This window comes from Tachypleus tridentatus, chromosome 6, assembly GCF_004210375.1.
Source record: "Tachypleus tridentatus isolate NWPU-2018 chromosome 6, ASM421037v1, whole genome shotgun sequence".
NCBI lineage: Eukaryota > Metazoa > Arthropoda > Merostomata > Xiphosura > Limulidae > Tachypleus > Tachypleus tridentatus.
In genome coordinates this window covers 157823894-157842021 of record NC_134830.1, presented here as the reverse complement: position 1 = coordinate 157842021, position 18128 = coordinate 157823894, and the positions used below count along the sequence as shown (strand labels likewise).

At 35.4% G+C, this 18128-nt stretch overlaps 1 non-coding gene across 1 annotated transcript; it reads right to left on the bottom strand.

The window, feature by feature from the left end:
• Window positions 1-72, bottom strand: TRNAA-CGC (transfer RNA alanine (anticodon CGC)). Its single transcript has one exon. It is a non-coding gene; the product is annotated as a tRNA-Ala (tRNA).
• Window positions 73-18128: the final 18056 nt, after the last annotated feature.

Sequence of the window (18128 nt, the reverse complement as noted above, 5' to 3'; positions counted from 1 at the left end):
TGGAGGAGCCGGGGTTCGAACCCGGGACTTCTCACATGCGAAGCGAGCGCTCTACCACTGAGTTACACCCCCACAGCCAAGTATATCCAAATATTAATTATTCTGTATACTTTGATTTAAAAGCTATATTTAAATATTAGTTCTTTACCTTTTCCTTATGACTACGTACGTTTTAGCCAACCCGCATTTGTGAATTTCTAAAGTTCAGTTCTTTTAACATTTCGTTTATTACTCTGTAAACAACTAAACTAATGTTGCTTTTGACAATCGGTGCAAAGTCGCACAGTGGTTGTCTACCCTCTGTTCTTTGTTTGGTATCGAACCCCGTATTTTAATTGTACGTCAATGAGCTTACCTCTGAGAAATATGTAAACTTGCTACGTCATTTGAGAAGAACACTATATTATATTTAACTAAATCAGTTGTTCAGATAAAGTCAGAATATTAGTTTCATTCTCTCACGTGCTTAAAGAAAAGAATTAGTCCACTGGTGGATAAGTGGGAATTATAGAAATTGTAACGCTAAAATCTGGAGTTCGATTTTTCTGCTGATAGACCAGTATATGTATTTAGACTAAAACAAACAAAGAAATTGTGTAAGTATCAGAGACATATTTGGACGTGGTTACTGGAAGAAATGTTTGTGTTTTTTTTTTTTTAATTTTGTGCAAAGCTACACGAGGGCTATCTGCGCTAGCCGTCCTTAATTTAGTAATGTAACACTAGAGGGAAGGCAGCTTCTCTTCACCACCCACCGCCAACACTTAAGCTTCTCTTTTACTAATAAATAGTGGGATAGAACGTCACATTACAATACCCCCACAGCTGAAAGGACGAGCATGTTTGGTCTGAAGGGAATTCGAACCCACGACTCTCAGATTTCGACTCGAGTTCCTTAATCACCTGGCCACGCCGAGCGCGGAAGAAACGTGAATAATTATACAGATTTCAAACATACAAACACCAGAGAATGACGAAATATTTTAAAACGTTGTTGAAAATAAATTGACTTCTGTAACAAGCTCTATTAATAACGTGTGTGTGTGGTAAAAAAATAAAATGATAAATGTATACAGTAACTTTCCGTGCCTTAGTAGAACGAGAGCCAAAAAAAGCAAAAAAAAACAACCTAGTTCAACCCACAAAAACACCACCACGAAAAATCAAATAAAAAGACATTTTTATAATATAAAAAAGTTTTTTAAGTCTAAAACACAATATTCCGACAATAAATAGTTATAAATATAATGGATCATTATAATTTAATATATTCTATAGGCGTGTTGTAATTTGATCCGGTTACAGAAATGGATGAAGAAGTTTGAGGATCATTGTTTTGGACTATAAACAGTTTCACGTATGTCATTACAGCCCAACGAATTTTCTAAGGCAGTAGTTTCTAAGTCCACATCTCCAGAGCTCAAGCCATAGAAACTTTAAATATCCTCGTATTTACATGTTGCCTATAAACAGTATGAAAATAATGGTGAATCTTTTAAGAAAACGAATTCAATTTTCTCAAAGGTTTCCTTAATGTTCTCCAGGAGAATGCTCCGTATAAAGTCTCTAACTTGAACAAATAGAGTAACGTCTCTTGCGTCTCTCGTTGGGTTTGTTTGTTTTTGAATTTAGCGCAAAGTTACATGAGGGCTATCTGCGCTAACTGTCTCTAATTATATATAAACACTAATATGTAAACATGAGACTTTATAAACATAAAACACGAAACTTTATTAAGATCAACAGAAAACATGATACTTTATAAGTATGGTGTTTAAGCAGAAGTAACATCTGAATGCTAGAACATTAAATAACAGCATTATAGAATGTGAAATTGTAATATATTAAGGATTTGTTTTACACACGAGTGTAATATTTATATATTGAAGATTCAACGTTTTCTAATACTGACTAAAATTTATAGTAATAATAAAACACATTTAATGTCGTAATTCTTTTAAGATTTGTTTTCATTTCTTTTAGTTTTAATATAACCATGAACACAAATTTCACTGTGTTTATAAATTCACACCCATTTCGACTCTTACCTTGTCGATATGTGGCGCATTATTTTTGTTGGATTTGTTTTGTTTGTTTTGGAATTTCGCACAAAGCTACTCGAGGGCCATCTGTGCTAGCCGTCCCTAATTTAGCAGTGTAAGACCAGAGGGAAGGCAGCTAGTCATCACCACCCACCGCCAACTCTTGGGCTACTCTTTTACCAACGAATAGTGGGATTGACCGTTACATTATAACGCCCCCACGGCTGGGAGGGCGAGCATGTTTGGCGCGACTCGGGCGATTTTGTTGGAATCATCACCTTTGTTACGAGTGTGCTACACTTTCGCCCTGGTGGAGTGTTAAGAAATCCTGTTATAAGTATTTCGTCATACACTAACTGAAATGTTGTGGCTTTGCAAACCTCATAATAATTACGTGGTATTTTAGCTTTGCTATTAGCGTTTTTTTCAGCAATTGTTTTATAAGTAAAAACAGAAAATTTAAGGTTCTTCTGTAGGATCCTATAAGATGGCGTTATAAACTTGTAGAAACACATAAACAGTAACCGAATCTCAGCTTCACATGTCTGATCTCGAGCATTGTGACATTTACCACATTCATTCCTTTACATCACGCAACTTACCTTTACAACATAACAACATGTAAATTCTTATAATGCTGACGGAGCATTTCTAACCTAAATCGATTTTTTTAGTATATAAATAAATAAATATATGTAGCTTAACATTTTATGTTAAATAGTTTGTGAATATAAAACAATTGAAATGCTTTCAACATTTTACTTTAATAATATTTTACTGTTTCAAGTTTTAAAGAAAAATATTAAATATTTTAAAGTCATAAAAAGGGACAATATGTGATGTGTTTAGTTTGTTTTTTTCATTAAAATTCCTTTTATATTACATGTGACTCAAAAATCCAAATTCGTCCTAAACTGTGATTGTTTACTGAATCAATGATTTTTTTTTTCAGTCATCAAGTGGAACACTGTTGAAATACAACACCAGAAAACTCCATTTCTTACAATCTAATGGACGTAAGTTATACATACATATATATTAAACTTGAGGGTTGCGGATCCGGGTCAGGCAGAGCTTTAAATTTTGGAGTTGAAGCGCTGGTTTCGATACTACAAAATATTTTCCACACTGTAAACTGTAAGTGCGTAATAGAAGTGACAGACAATCTCTTAACGTCGATGGTAATGACATTATGTGCGTTTTATTTATATAGTTTTTAAAGGTGACTCGACTATTGTTTCGGTTCTTTTGAATTTCGACAATTAAATTGAAATCATTCCGTGAATGCCCAATGTTAGTTGTTGCTTTGAGAAGACATGTGAAAAGCACACACACTGATAGATAGTTAAACTTTAAAAACAGTCAAACATTTAAAGAAAGGTCTATATCGCCATCTGTAATTCTAAACTGGAAGACTGCAGTAAAGGCAACTAGTCAAGAACAACCACCGCCAACATAAAGGATACTCTCGTCTGACGGAATAGTGGGTTTTGACAGTCATTCTTGTAACACACACTGACCTGAGAACGTGGGGCACGTGTTAGTGGTAACAAATTGCGAAACAGGAATCTTCGGATTTACAGTTTTCGTACGCAAAACAATAGGTTATCCCTGGCTCTTTAAAAGCAGTAAATAATATTATGGAAGGAACATATTACAAAAGCGTTCACAACTTGTAAACAATGAAATATACACCTCTGGATACGAGTTAAAATATCTTCCAGCAAAGAAACGGAAACAATCTATCGGAACTTTAGATAAAAATAATTTAACGAACATTTTTAAATAAAACCGTGAACTACAAACATTATTTGTTTTTAGACGGAATACACTTATAAGCATTATCCATGTTGTATAGCAGAGAGGTTGCTTGGCGGGCTCGAATACCGTGTTTATGGGCTGTCTTGTTTTAGGATTTTTAAGTAGAATAGGGTTAAAAATACCCTTAAATATGGTGTATTTTCACTTTTTATAAATCTTTAGTTTTAAATTTAAACATATATGTAATTTAATTACTTTAAACAAAACAGGGTATGTAACTAGGGTCTCGCTAATGACGTCATTAGAGATTTAATGACAACAGAAAGGAAGGGTAACATTATCTCATGTTGTACTTGATTTCCTTAATGTGTATCCTACGTTAGTATATGTCCAGTTGAAATACACGGATTTAAATAATTGTTTTCAACTGTAAAGTACGATTAGAAACAAATTACCTGTTATTTAAAATAAGACTATAATTAGTATTAGAAACGTCAGTTTCATCAAGTGATATTCCGATATATCTTATCTGAATACAGTTTTTATTGTTACTCAAGGGTTCGTTTTAACACGTCGAAAGAAAGTGTTTTTACTCAGCGGTTCGTTTTTAATGTCTGAATAAAACGTTTTTCTGGTTAGTCATTTGTTAACAGTACCCCGAGATAAAAACTTCTGGTTGTTTGATTGTTGATGGTTTGTTCCAGAATAAGAACTGTGACTCAACTGTAGGTGGTTAATAACTGAACAAGAATTCTAATATTAAGTGACTTGTTAACAGATAACATTCTAACATTCATTTGGTTACTCGAGCGGTAATAATTGAGTTAAGAATTATTTTTAACCCCGATATCGATAGTTAAAAAATTGAACAACATTGAGAAACTGATAGTATGTTGGAGAGGCCGGGGTTTGAGCCCGCGACTTCCCACACGCTAAGCGAGGGCTCTACCACTGAGCTTCACCCCCATGTAGAAATATGTACAATTAGTAAATATTCTGTAAAATGTGGTGTCAGAGACCTATAGGTGCTACATTGTTACAAAAAAAGGTTATCTTATTGTAATGTAATTTGAATCACATAAGTTGTTATAAAAGACAATAATTAGCTTAAGTTACTTTGATTTTAAAATTATATTTAAATATTAACTCTTTACCTTTCCCTTATGACTATTTTAGCCAACCCGCGTTTGTGAATTTCTAAAGTTCAGTTCTTTTAACATTTCTTTTGTTGCTCTGTAAACAACTAAGCTAATGTTGCTTTTGACTATCGGCGCAAAGTCGCGCAATGGTTGTCTACCCTCTGTTCTTTGTGTGGTATCGAACCCCGGATTTTAATTGTACGTCAATGAGCTTACCTCTGAGAAATATGTAAACTTGCTACGTCATTTGAGAAGAACACTATAATATATTTAACTAAATCAGTTGTTCAGATAAAGTCAGAATATTAGTTTCGTTCTCTCACGTGCTTAAAGAAAAGAGTTAGTCCACCGGTGGATAAGTGGGAATTATAGAAATTGTAACGCTAAAATCTGGAGTTCGATTTTTCTGCTGATAGACCAGTATATGTATTTAGACTAAAACAAACAAACAAAGAAATTGTGTAAGTAGCAGAGACATATTTGGACGTGGTTACTGGAAGAAGCGTTTGTTTGTTTTATTTCGCGCAAAGTTACGCGAGGGCTATCTGCGCTAGCCGTCCTTAATTTAGCAGTGTAGGACTAGAGGGAAGGCAGCTAGTCATCACCACCAACCGCCAACTATTAGGCTACTCTTTTACCAACGAATAGTGGGATTGACCGAAAAATTATAACGTCCCCACGGCTGAAAGGGCGAGCATGTTTGGTATGACGGGGATTCGAGTTCCTTAACCACCTGGTCATGCCGGGCGCGGAAGAAAGGTGACTAATTATACAGATTTCAAACATACAAACACCAGAGAATTACGAAATATTTTGAAACGTTGTTGAAAATAAACTGGTTTCTGTAACAATTTCTATTAATAGCGCACGTGTATGCGTGTTTGGTAAAATTAAAATGATAAATATATATACAGTAACTCTCCGTACCTTATTAGAACGAGAGCAAAACAAAACAAACAAGCATAAGGTTCAGGCACAAGCTGTCAGCTCAGTGACCCTAAGGTTCAGGCACAAGCTGTCAGCTCAGTGACCCTAAGGTTCATGCATAAGCTGTCAGCTCAGTGACCCTAAGGTTCAGGCACAGCCGCCCTTACACTTTAAGGTTGAAGATCCTTTCGTTCACAAGTTGTTTCCTTGGATATTTTTAACCAATAAAGAAGATATACAGGGCTTAGTGGTAACTTCACGTCCCCATAATGAACAGAGTGAAGACAGCTTACTGCATAGTTTTGCACTAAAACAAATAAATCAAAACCCTCTTAGGTCCGAACTACCAATGGCCAACTTGTCCGGTCTTTGAGTCCGACAACTGATGGCTAGCAACCTGTTACTGTAAAAGATATTCTGCACCCTGGGGCTGGGGGTACGCTTATATGAGTGACGATTAGAAAAGAGTAGCGTAAGAGATTATGATAGAAGCTACTGGTCAGTTGTCTTCCTTGTACACTACCATTTCAAAATTAGAGGCGGTTAAGCCCAAAGCTATACAATGAGCTGTCTGTGTTGTACCCACCACAGGTATCGAAAACAGGTTGTTTTTTTAGGATTATGAGCCGTCTAATTTTGCTTAAGGAAGACTTTGCGTGAGAAACAAAAATTGCAAAAAAAAAATTAAGAATTTCGTCCCTCTCAAAACTGTCGTTTAAAAAGTTGTGACAACATCTCTCTCTCTCACACACACACACAAAGAAGAGACGAGATTAAATAAAATAATTTTTACCACTTTCCCTTCTTCGTGTTGTTAAAATACGTTACGTCATGATGTAAGAGTCGTCAATAGGTACGCGTCATTAAACAGTAAACACTACTGAATTAGCATTCTCATTATACTAAAAAATGAAACTTAGAAAACAAAGAAAATGATATATTTGAGATGTTTAGACGATCCCGTTCTGCTAAATTACTCACTTGTGAATGTTTGAGAAGTACTATAACTAAGCCGGATTGAAAGCGATGCTATTTTCAACCACACCTGTCAAACTAGCTGATGCATTGGCAATGAAATAATAGAGTTTGGGTTTTGTCTCAAAAGAGAGCTTTGGGAGATGGGCAAACACGTGTTATTGATGCGAGCTGAAGAGTTTTTAGCGAGTAGAGGAACACGGACGTCTTAAGAAATTACGTTTGTTTTCGCGGAAGAAGAGGGGGCTTTAAGATGAATGCGAGGTGGACCATTGAGTTCCAGTTTTATAGTCTCTCAAACAAACAATGAAAAATAACGTAGAATAAAAAAACAATCGTAAATATTTAATGTCTTAACATTTCCACACAGTACGTAAAAAAGTGTTTGGAGACACCAATCCACAGTTACTGACGATAGAAACTCACTTTACAATGACAGCAAGAATACAACCCAAGAAACAAACATTGGAATATAAAAACAAAACCTTGAAAATAAACTTACTGGGAGAAGTTGTGTAGATTGAAAACTGTACACCCACTCAATGATAGCACTTTGTGTAGCTTTGCGCTCACCAGCAACAACCTGAAATTTGCAAGAAATCTCACTGAAATCATTTATAAGAAAGACTAAAATAATCTTAATTATTGGACTATTCACAAGATGCTGTGCACGTCTCTGTTTGTTTACTATTTGTACAAGTTTACGTGTTTAAGAAACCTTTCTCAAACAACTGAAGAACAAGCCACACAAAGAGGAATATTTAAAAAAATTCAACCTTTCATTCTTTTAACGTAAACACTTATTTGTTGTTAAGCCCAAATCTACACAATGGTCTGTCTATGATATACCCACCACGAGTATCGAAACTGGACTTTTAATGTTATAAGTCCGCAGCAGGCTGTGCCACTGGAGGGGGGGATGAAGCCTTAGTTAAAATAAACAAGTAAAAATATGCTATTCTTTAGCTTAATAAATCTTTTTAAAACCAATATTTTTGTATGTTTGCTAATTATGATTAATAGACTCAAGTAATTATTTTACAGCACCAGCCGTCAACTCTTACATTACATTTGTCTGCCCCAAAAGTGGTATTGACTCTTACTTTTATATTACATCTATGGCAGCAAAGTGTAGAGCCCCTTTTTTTATTGAAGGGTCGCAAACGATTAATTATCGAGTTCACAGATAGGGGTGGCGCGGACCATTAGGTCACTCCTGGCCCATTTAATAAATTATATGTAATATATAACATCAGTGACTAAACATTAAGTCTGAAGGCTTATAATTATGGTTAAAACTTGGGTTTTGATACCCGTTGGGGGGCAGAGCACAGAGAGGCCATTGTTTAGTTTGGGACTCAACAACAAACAAACATAAGGGGAGTTGAGCTATATAGGAGTTGGAAAATAATTAGAGATTAGACTCTAGCGTTTAAAATGCACTATTATCGAATTCACAAAATTAGTTTAACTTGCTTTGGGAAGGAAGAAAAAAACGTTGAATATTTATCTTTACTTTGTTATAGTAAAGTTAAAAACAAACAAACAGTAGATTAATTTGGATTTCTTAATCTCTGAAAACAAAGATTTCAGGTTTAGGTTTGTATATTTTATTAACAATCTCAGCCATGAGAAATACTTTAGGGAACTCAGACGAACATTCTTTCTGAAAAAAAATAACATTTAATTATAACATTCTTTACTTAATGCCACACTTGGGCATTATTATTAAGAAATGTAACACAGTGATTACGAAAGACTCTGGTCGAAACGTTCTGCATTTGTTATAGTAATTAACTTGTAGCACTAAGGTTTCTTCGCTACTTGTTCAAGACGTATCCAACTTTATTGTTTAAATTCGTTTGTTTGTTTTCAATTAAACAGAAACCTACAGGCAGAGCACAAAATATCGATTTTTTAGCGTTATAAGCCTTTCTTAGTTTGTTGAGCGCATAGTTATACAAAGGGCTCTCTGTGCTCTGCCCAGTTTCTAGCGTTGCAAATCCGTATATATACCGCTGTGCCACTGGGGGGGCATTCGAAATGCATTCCATGTTGAGCGTTTTTTCGAGAGCAAAACGAAATAAAAAGCGAGCGGTAAAAGTTTCTGTGTCTTATCGATATAAAGACCCTTACTTGAGGGACACAAACCTAATGAACTCGGGTGATTTAGAGGTTCAACCTATTCTTTACATGTCTGTATCTCTTCTTTTATATCGTTGTCGCTTTAGCGCAGATCTACAGAATAAAATATTTGTGCTTTCTCCACTACTCACTTAGTGGGGACTCTTGAATTATGACTTTAGTTTGTCTTTTTTTTACTGTTTACTAGAAACTATAATTTTTTTCACTATGGATATCAGTTCTCTATTTACAGACTTTCAACAGATAACTGAACGTGGCTTTGATTCTCTACACATTGACAGAAAAATACAAAAAGGGCGCAAACACTATTATTACCATCCAAACCTTTGTTTGTTTGTTTGTTAAATTTCGCGAAAAGCTACACGAGGGCTATCTGCGTTAGCCGTCCTCAATTTAGTAGTGTAAGACTAGAGGGAAGGCAGCTAGTCATCACCACACACCGCCAACTCTTGAGCTACTTTTTTTACTAACGAGTTGTGGCATTAATCGTAACATTGTAACGCTCCCACAGCTGAAAAAAATGGTCATGTTTTGTGGAACAGGGATACGAACCCGTGATTCTCAGATTATGAGTCGAACGCCCTAATCGCCTGGATATTCTGGAACGTTCTTGTCCTTTTGTTTTTAAACTACTTGGTGTTTTATTCTCAATAAATTCCATATTGTTAAAATCAAATGGTTTAACCTATCCTAATATTTGTTTCTCAGTTGGAAAACTACGAGTTGGCGGTGGGTGCCTTTCTCTAACTTCCCTCCCTCTTGTCATTGAATGTCATTACAGCTCTAGCTAACAAAAGGATTAGGGACCCTCGTGAATCTGTGAAACGTTATGAAATTGACACGGCGAAACGTAATTTTGAAGGAATATTTTAATGAATCCTGCTTATATTATAAGTAATGACCCAATAGATACAAAATACGATATGCAATATTTAATTTTATGAAAGCACGTGACGTGTCTTCTCATTTCATGAAAACACGTGACATGTTGTTATCACTCTACGAAAGCATGTGACGTGTCCGTCTCATCCTATTACGAATCTCGAGAATTGTTTGTTATATTCTGCCTTCATTCTTTTGATAACCTATATTATCTGCTCTCTTTTTTGTTTCAAATCACTGCGCCTTATTACGTGTAAATAGCTTTGGGAAATCACGTATTTCTGATTGGACTGTAGCGTTTCCCAGTTTGTGATGCGTTGCTTGTTCACCAGTTGAGATGAAATTAATTTCTTGTGGGAAATGGGCTAATGCGAAGTTTGGATGTTTGTGCTTGTTTGTATTAATAAGGTAGAATGGTACGACAAACAGATAACAGTTTCAAAAAAAAGTTATAACTGACTCTAGGGGCTACTCTAAGGGAACAGGGTCGTTAATTTTGCAATCTATCATCCCGTCGTTGCAACTTCATGAGTTATTCGATGTCTTAGTTGGCCCCGGTATGGCCAGGTGACTAGGGGGCGCTCGACTAGTCATCTGATGGTCGCGGGTTTGAATCCCCGTTACTCTAAATACCCTCAGCAGTGGGGCGTTATAATGTTCTCAGTCCCACCATTCGTTGATAAAAGAGTAGTCCAAGAACTGGCGGTAGGTGGTGATAACTATCCGCCTTCCTTCTTGTCTTCCACTGCTAAATTCAGGACGATAGACCTCGTGTAGCTTTGTGCGAAATTAAAAACAGACAAGGCTGAGAAATATAAATAATATTTTATACAGATATTTGAGGATATAAAGGACAGCTAACTCATTTTACATGCGCCAGTATTTCCGTTTTCCACTTACCAAAAACTTGCTTGTGTAACGGCCAATGACCCCAAAAGATTGAATGAACATTCAGGAGAACATTTCTAAACATGCAGGAAAACATTTCTAAACATTCAGAAGAACATTTCTAAACATTCAGAAGAACATTTCTAAACATTCAGAAGAACATTTCTAAACATGCAGGAGAACATTTCTAAACATGCAGGAGAACATTTCTAAACATTCAGAAGAACATTTCTAAACATGCAGGAAAACATTTCTAAACATTCAAAAGAACATTTCTAAACATGCAGGAAAACATTTCTAAACATTCAGAAGAACATTTCTAAACATGCAGGAGAACATTTCTAAACATGCAGGAGAACATTTCTAAACATGCAGGAAAACATTTCTAAACATGCAGGAAAACATTTCTAAACATTCAAAAGAACATTTCTGAACATTCACGAGAACATTTCTAAACATTCAGGAGAACATTTCTAAACATTCACGAGAACATTTCTAAACATGCAGGAAAACATTTCTAAACATTCAGAAGAACATTTCTAAACATTCAGAAGAACATTTCTAAACATTCAGAAGAACATTTCTAAACATGCAGGAGAACATTTCTAAACATGCAGGAGAACATTTCTAAACATTCAGAAGAACATTTCTAAACATGCAGGAAAACATTTCTAAACATTCAGAAGAACATTTCTAAACATGCAGGAGAACATTTCTAAACATGCAGGAAAACATTTCTAAACATGCAGGAAAACATTTCTAAACATTCAAAAGAACATTTCTGAACATTCACGAGAACATTTCTAAACATTCAGGAGAACATTTCTAAACATTCACGAGAACATTTCTAAACATGCAGGAAAACATTTCTAAACATTCAAAAGAACATTTCTGAACATTCACGAGAACATTTCTAAACATTCAGGAGAACATTTCTAAACATGCAGGAAAACATTTCTAAACATTCAAAAGAACATTTCTGAACATTCACGAGAACATTTCTAAACATTCAGGAGAACATTTCTAAACATTCACGAGAACATTTCTAAACATGCAGGAAAACATTTCTAAACATTCACGAGAACATTTCTAAACATGCAGGAGAACATTTCTTAACATTTCCCCTGATATCTCAAAATGAATAATGGAATAAAATCTTTCAAAGCCTGGCGCTTGTCGCTTTAAAATGTGTAATGTTTTCAGCTGCGCCTCTCGCATCGGCGTATCGACAGTGAGGTCTCATGTACTTGTATTATACCGTACACTTCTTCCTCATTAGAGGGCGTTTGGTCGCTATGATGGTTTGTTTGTTTGTTTTCGAATTTCGCGCAAAGCTACACGAGGGCTATCTGTGCTAGTCGTCGCTAATTTTACAGTGTAAGGCTAGAAGGAAGGCAGCTAGTCATCACCACCCACCGCAAACTCTTGGGCTACTCTTTTACCAACGAATAGTGGGATTGACCGTAGCTTTATAACGCCCCTACGGCTGAAATGGCGAGCATGTTTGGTGTAAAGGGAATACGAGCCCGCAACCCTCGGATTACGAGTATAACATCTTAACCCACCTGGCCAGGAAATGTGTCAATTCACTGACTGAATGTCTTTGAAAGGTTTTATATCAGTACCATACGGTTTATGTTTGTTAGCGGAGAGGAGTAAAACCCCGGATTTTAGTGTTGTAAGTCCGTCAACTTATCACTGACCTACCAGGGAACGTACGTACTGTTGGCTGATTGTTCACACGTTTTAAAAATTCAAAAAAGTTTTGAGATATGGGCTGAGATAAATCTCACATTTTATTTAACTTAAATAATAATATGTAAATTTGTTGTATGTGTGTAGTTTCTTATAGCAAAGTCACAGTGGGCTATCGGCCGAGCCCACCGCAGGGAATCGACCCCTGATTTTAGTGTTATAATTCCGTAGACTAACCACTATACTAGCGGGGAACATTATGGGGTAGAAAACAGGTTCTATTTTTATCCATATTAACGTATCTGTAAAGATAAGTAAATTTAAATGACTTGACAAATAAACTGAGTAATACGATTGTCAATGCTCACGATTTTAGTGATAAACTTACTACAAATTACGGAAATGAATTAGGGCAACAAATTATGTTTCTGTCACATTCAGTAATGATTTCCAACATCATCTGTTCATTCTTTTAACCCATCAGTCCTTTCTTTGTCAAAAAACAAAGACAAAAGAAAAAAAGAAGAAAGACAAATGCATTGTAATAACAGTTTCTGTTGGATTATTCATGTAAAATGCGTTGTAATAACAGTTTCTGTTGGATTAGTCATGTAAAATGCGTTGTAATAACAGTTTATGTTGGATTATTTATGTAAAATGCGTTGTAATAACAGTTTCTGTTGGATTATTCATGTAAAATGCATTGTAATAATAGTTTCTGTTGGATTATTCATGTAAAATGCGTTGTAATAACAGTTTCTGTTGGATTATTCATGTAAAATGCGTTGTAATAACAGTTTCTGTTGGATTATTCATGTAAAATGCGTTGTAATAACAGTTTCTGTTGGATTATTCATGTAAAATGCGTTGTAATAACAGTTTCTGTTGGATTATTCATGTAAAAACAAGAACCTGAAACGCAGCTTGCTTTACGAAAGCGAAAGGGTTTTATTTATTGAAATGCAAGTTAAAAACTTCAGTTTATTTAATGTTCTTTGATTGGCTTAAAAATCAGAATAGAGGCTAATACGTGAATTTCACGTGCTTGTTAACTTCCTTCTGGAATATTTGTGTTCTTTGGCGAAACACAAACTCAGTATTCCCAAAGTTGATATGTGGAATTGACTAGCAAACGGCCCGGCACGGGCAGGTGAGTTAAGGTGTTCGACTCGTAATCTGAGGGTCGCGGGTTCGAATCCCGGTCGCACCAAACATGTTCACCCTTTCAGCCGTGGGGGCGTTATAATGTTATGGTCAATACCACTATTCGTTGGTAAAAGAGTAGCCCAACAGTTGGCGGTGGATGGTGATGACTAGCTGCCTTCCCTCTAGTCTTACACTGCCAAATGACGGACGGCTGGCACAGATAGTCCTTGAGTAGCTTTGTGCGAAATTCAAAAAACAAACAAATAGACTAGCAAACTCAATAACTCAGCAATCAATTGACCGCGTTAATAGTCACAAATTAATAAATAATCTAATCTCGAATTTTTATACTTCAAACTTGCTTTTAGGCCTCAGTGAACAAGCAGTGGTTAGGTGACGTCAGGACTTCCGCTGGCTAACAACGTAAATATAACAAACGCCAACGATATAAAACACACTTCTGAAACTGCTTACACCTGCTCAAAAGGTTAGCTAAGTACAAAATCACAAAGAGAGCTATTAAACGAAACAACAAAGTAGCCGTGAGAAAAACATATTAAAAATTAAATTGAAGAACATTCTTAAACTATGAGATTCTAAAGACGGTCTGCAGAAATTCATTTGAAACAAACAAACACCCTAACATTAAGTCCATCTGTGAACAGGAAAAAACTAACCAAATAGCATTTCTTAACTTCAAGACCACCAGAACTGATACACAATTCAAAACAGAAATCCACAGAAAAATCACCCACACTTGATTATACATTCCTTGGAACTCAGCACATGAAACAAAACAAAAACTCGACATATTAAGAAACCAAATAAACACAGCCATAAAACTATGTTCACCTGATAAAAGTAACAATGAAACCAACAAAATAAAACAACACTTCATCAACATCAACAAAGTTCCTCAGAAAACCGTTGATAAAATTATACACACACACCTAGACAAACAACAACAAATTCCAAGATACAACAAATTCCAAGATACAACAAACTACAAACCCATATACTGTTTCATACCATATGTTCCCGACATCAACGAAAAAATTAACCAACATTTGGAAAAAAATTTAAAACACAACATTCCAGTAAACACCAAATTTATTCAAAAACCAGGTATAAAACTAAAGTCCATACTATGTAAAAACTACACTGACAAACACACCAACATTGTTTATAAAATACAATGCAATGACTTCTGTATTGGAGAAATAAGCAGAAAATGGAAACTAGATTCAAAGAAAATAAACACACACACAAACCTTCACATGTTTTTGAACACTGCAAATCAAATAAACACAACATAACCGTAGAAAACACCCAGATACTAAGTAGGGAAACAAATATAAACAAACGCAAAATCAAAGAAGCCCAACTTATGCAGCAATTAAAACCACTACAAAGGAACACCTTTATACTAATTAATAACCTAAAATCCAACTGCAACGACCCTACAATCACGTACCCGTTTATATTTTCTTCCCTGAGACGTGTGTCCGGCAACGGTCAGTTGCAAACTCTCTTTCTTAACCTTAAGATGACCTAGGAAGGTTGAAGCGTTGTTCTCTCCTTATCAATAAAAGTGTTAATACCAATATCAGTCGTTCTGAGATACAAATGATTGGATTGTTCCAAACAATGTGAAAAGAGACCATCAGGTGTAAAAATAAAGTTTCTGAGACGAACTAAAAATTATGAACTATTTTTAGGTTCTGTCGTGCGACGTCATACTTTGTTCTTTGTCTTGGTGGACTGTAGATTTCTTTTTATTTACCATTCACATGACTTAGAAGTTTTGGTTCATTGTTGTAAGTAACAGGACAAGACACAACAATACCCATGTTCTAGGACTTAGAAGTTCTGGTTCATTGTTACATGTAACAAAAGACAACAGTGTACGTGTTCTGGCCCATCTTTGTAGGTAACAAGAAACAACAATACACGTTTCTTAGAATTTTTCGTCCATTGTTGTTCCTAACAAGAGACAACAATTTTAAACAACAAATTTATGAACATATAAATTATCTCACATTATTCGTAAATATTACAGTAGAATAACTTAGAGTAAAGCAGAACATAGAAAATGGGTATTGAAGATTGTTTGTTTTCGAATTTCGCACAAAGCTACTCGAGGGCTATCTGTGCTAGCCGTCCCTAATTTAACAGTGTAAGACAAGAGGGAAGGCAGCTAGTCATCACCACCCACCGCCAACTCTTGAGCTGCTCTTTTACCAACGAATAGTGGGATTGACCGTCACATTATAACGCCCCCACGGCTGAAAGGGCGAACATGTTTGGCGCAACGGGGATGCGAACCCGCGACCCTAAGTCGCACGCCTTAACCCACCTGGCCATGCCGGGCCGGGTATTGAGGAATCAACTTATTTAACCGTATAATACTGTACCTTAAACTAGTGAATTATGAAAACTCAAAATGTATTAAATGTATATATCATTCATATTTTTATCCATTACCCACCGACCTATTTCTTTTACTTCCACTACCCAAGTATTAATGTTAATTTCCTATCAGTTCAAGGTACTTACTTAAAATCAACCTGCTAATGGATGTAGTTTTCTAAAAAAAAATACTTTTAAAAATTTGACTCTGTTATCTTATCAGTTGAGTATTCTTGCTGTTGAGGACATTTTCAGTTGTAAACCCAATAGTAACTATTGAGATATGGTCAGCTTAAGAAATTTAGATTATTCTTAAATCCATGCACTAAACCAACAACGATAAACAATATTTACAATGGAAGCAATTTGTTAACAAAAATAAGAATAATAAAAACTAGACATGTTAAAAATTCTAACAAATTCTGCTCAGTGAGTAAAATTAATGAAAGAATATGGAATATTACAAAATATATCAAGTGTATTAGAATTTGTACTCATTCACATCAAGTTCGTATGGTTCTTCATTGTTCCAAAAGTGTAAACAGTTTCTTAACCAAACACTTTCAATTTTGGATGTGTTATAAGAATCACAGTCAAACTCTTGCCTTGATTGGTGGATGGTAGGGTGCTTCTGATTGGGTACTTTCTCTCTGGTAAGCCCGGCATGGCCAAGCGTGTTAAGGCGTTCGATTCGTAATCCGAGGGTCGCGGGTTCGACATGATTGCCCTTTCAGCCGTGGGGGCGTTATAATGTTACGGTCAATCCAATTATTCGTTGCTAAAAGAGTAGCCCAAGAGTTGGCAGTGGGTGGTGATGACTAACTGCCTTCCCTCTAGTCTTACACTGCTGAATTAGGGACGGGTAGCGCAGATAGTCCTCGAGTAGCTTTGCGCGAAACTCAAAACAAAACAATCTCTCTGATAGGTAGTTGAGAATTAGGGATGACCGTAACAAAGTCAGTTCACTGTTAATGTCAATTAACTTTTGTCAAAATATGATAAAACACTAATTTGGTTCAACAATAATTTATAAGTCTTCGAACTTTTCCATATTAATGTCAGCCACTAAACAATAGATCTCCGAGCGTGTTCCATTTAGTGTTGAATGGAAAAATAAATAAACCTAAGTCGACATATCCTGTAAGCGAAGATGCAAGATTTGTTTTTATTTATCTGTGACAAGACTATAAATAATTCTTAAACCGACTTATTGAAATATTAAAAAAAATACTTCGCAAGTAACAGTGCTAACATCCAATTATCCAAAACTCTATTAAAAGCCCTTACTCGTTCGACCTTAGCAAAGTTTTAAACACAATTCAAGATTCATGCCTCACTTCATATACGTATAGATGTTTTTGTTTCTCTTTTATTTATTTTTTGGGGGGAGGAGGTGACGAGACCCAACTTTTAGCTTTATTTAAATTGTTACACTCAGGAAAATTTTGAAAACTTGTAAAAGTAATACAACCTAGTTTCCATTATCTTCTACTTGTTAAGTACCTTGTAAGTTTCGTAAGGTTATGAAGGCGACAAGGCCTAACTTTCAGCTTTGTTTAAATAATTAAACTCAAAAACTTGGAAAAATTATAAAAATAATACAGCCTAGTTTTCCGTTATTTCTGTTAAATACCTTGTAAGTTTCGTAAGGTTATGAAGGCGACAAGGCTTAACTCTCAGCTACATTTAAATGTGAAGCCTCACGCAAATTTTGGAAATTCATAAAGACAACATGCTCTAGTTTTCAATTATGATCAAGATGTTAATTAAGCCTTTTGTTATTTGGGACAAAAATGCCATTGAAGCATGAGCTGACATTCAATTTGAATTCATTAAAACATTAACATCAAGAAGTAAAATACGTATAAAAATATAATAAAATCTAGAAGCAAACCAATTAAACGAATGTTCACGACTTTATACTGGTTTAATCGAATATAAATAGCCAGGAACAATATTCTGTTTTTAGGATGAGTTATCTAACAAGCTATTTGCGCTTTATCTACACTGGAGAATGGTTTCTTTGTTTGTTTCTGAATTTCGCGCAATACTACACGAGGGCTATCTGCACTAGACGTCACTAATTTAGCATTGTAAGAATAGAGGGAAGACAGATAGT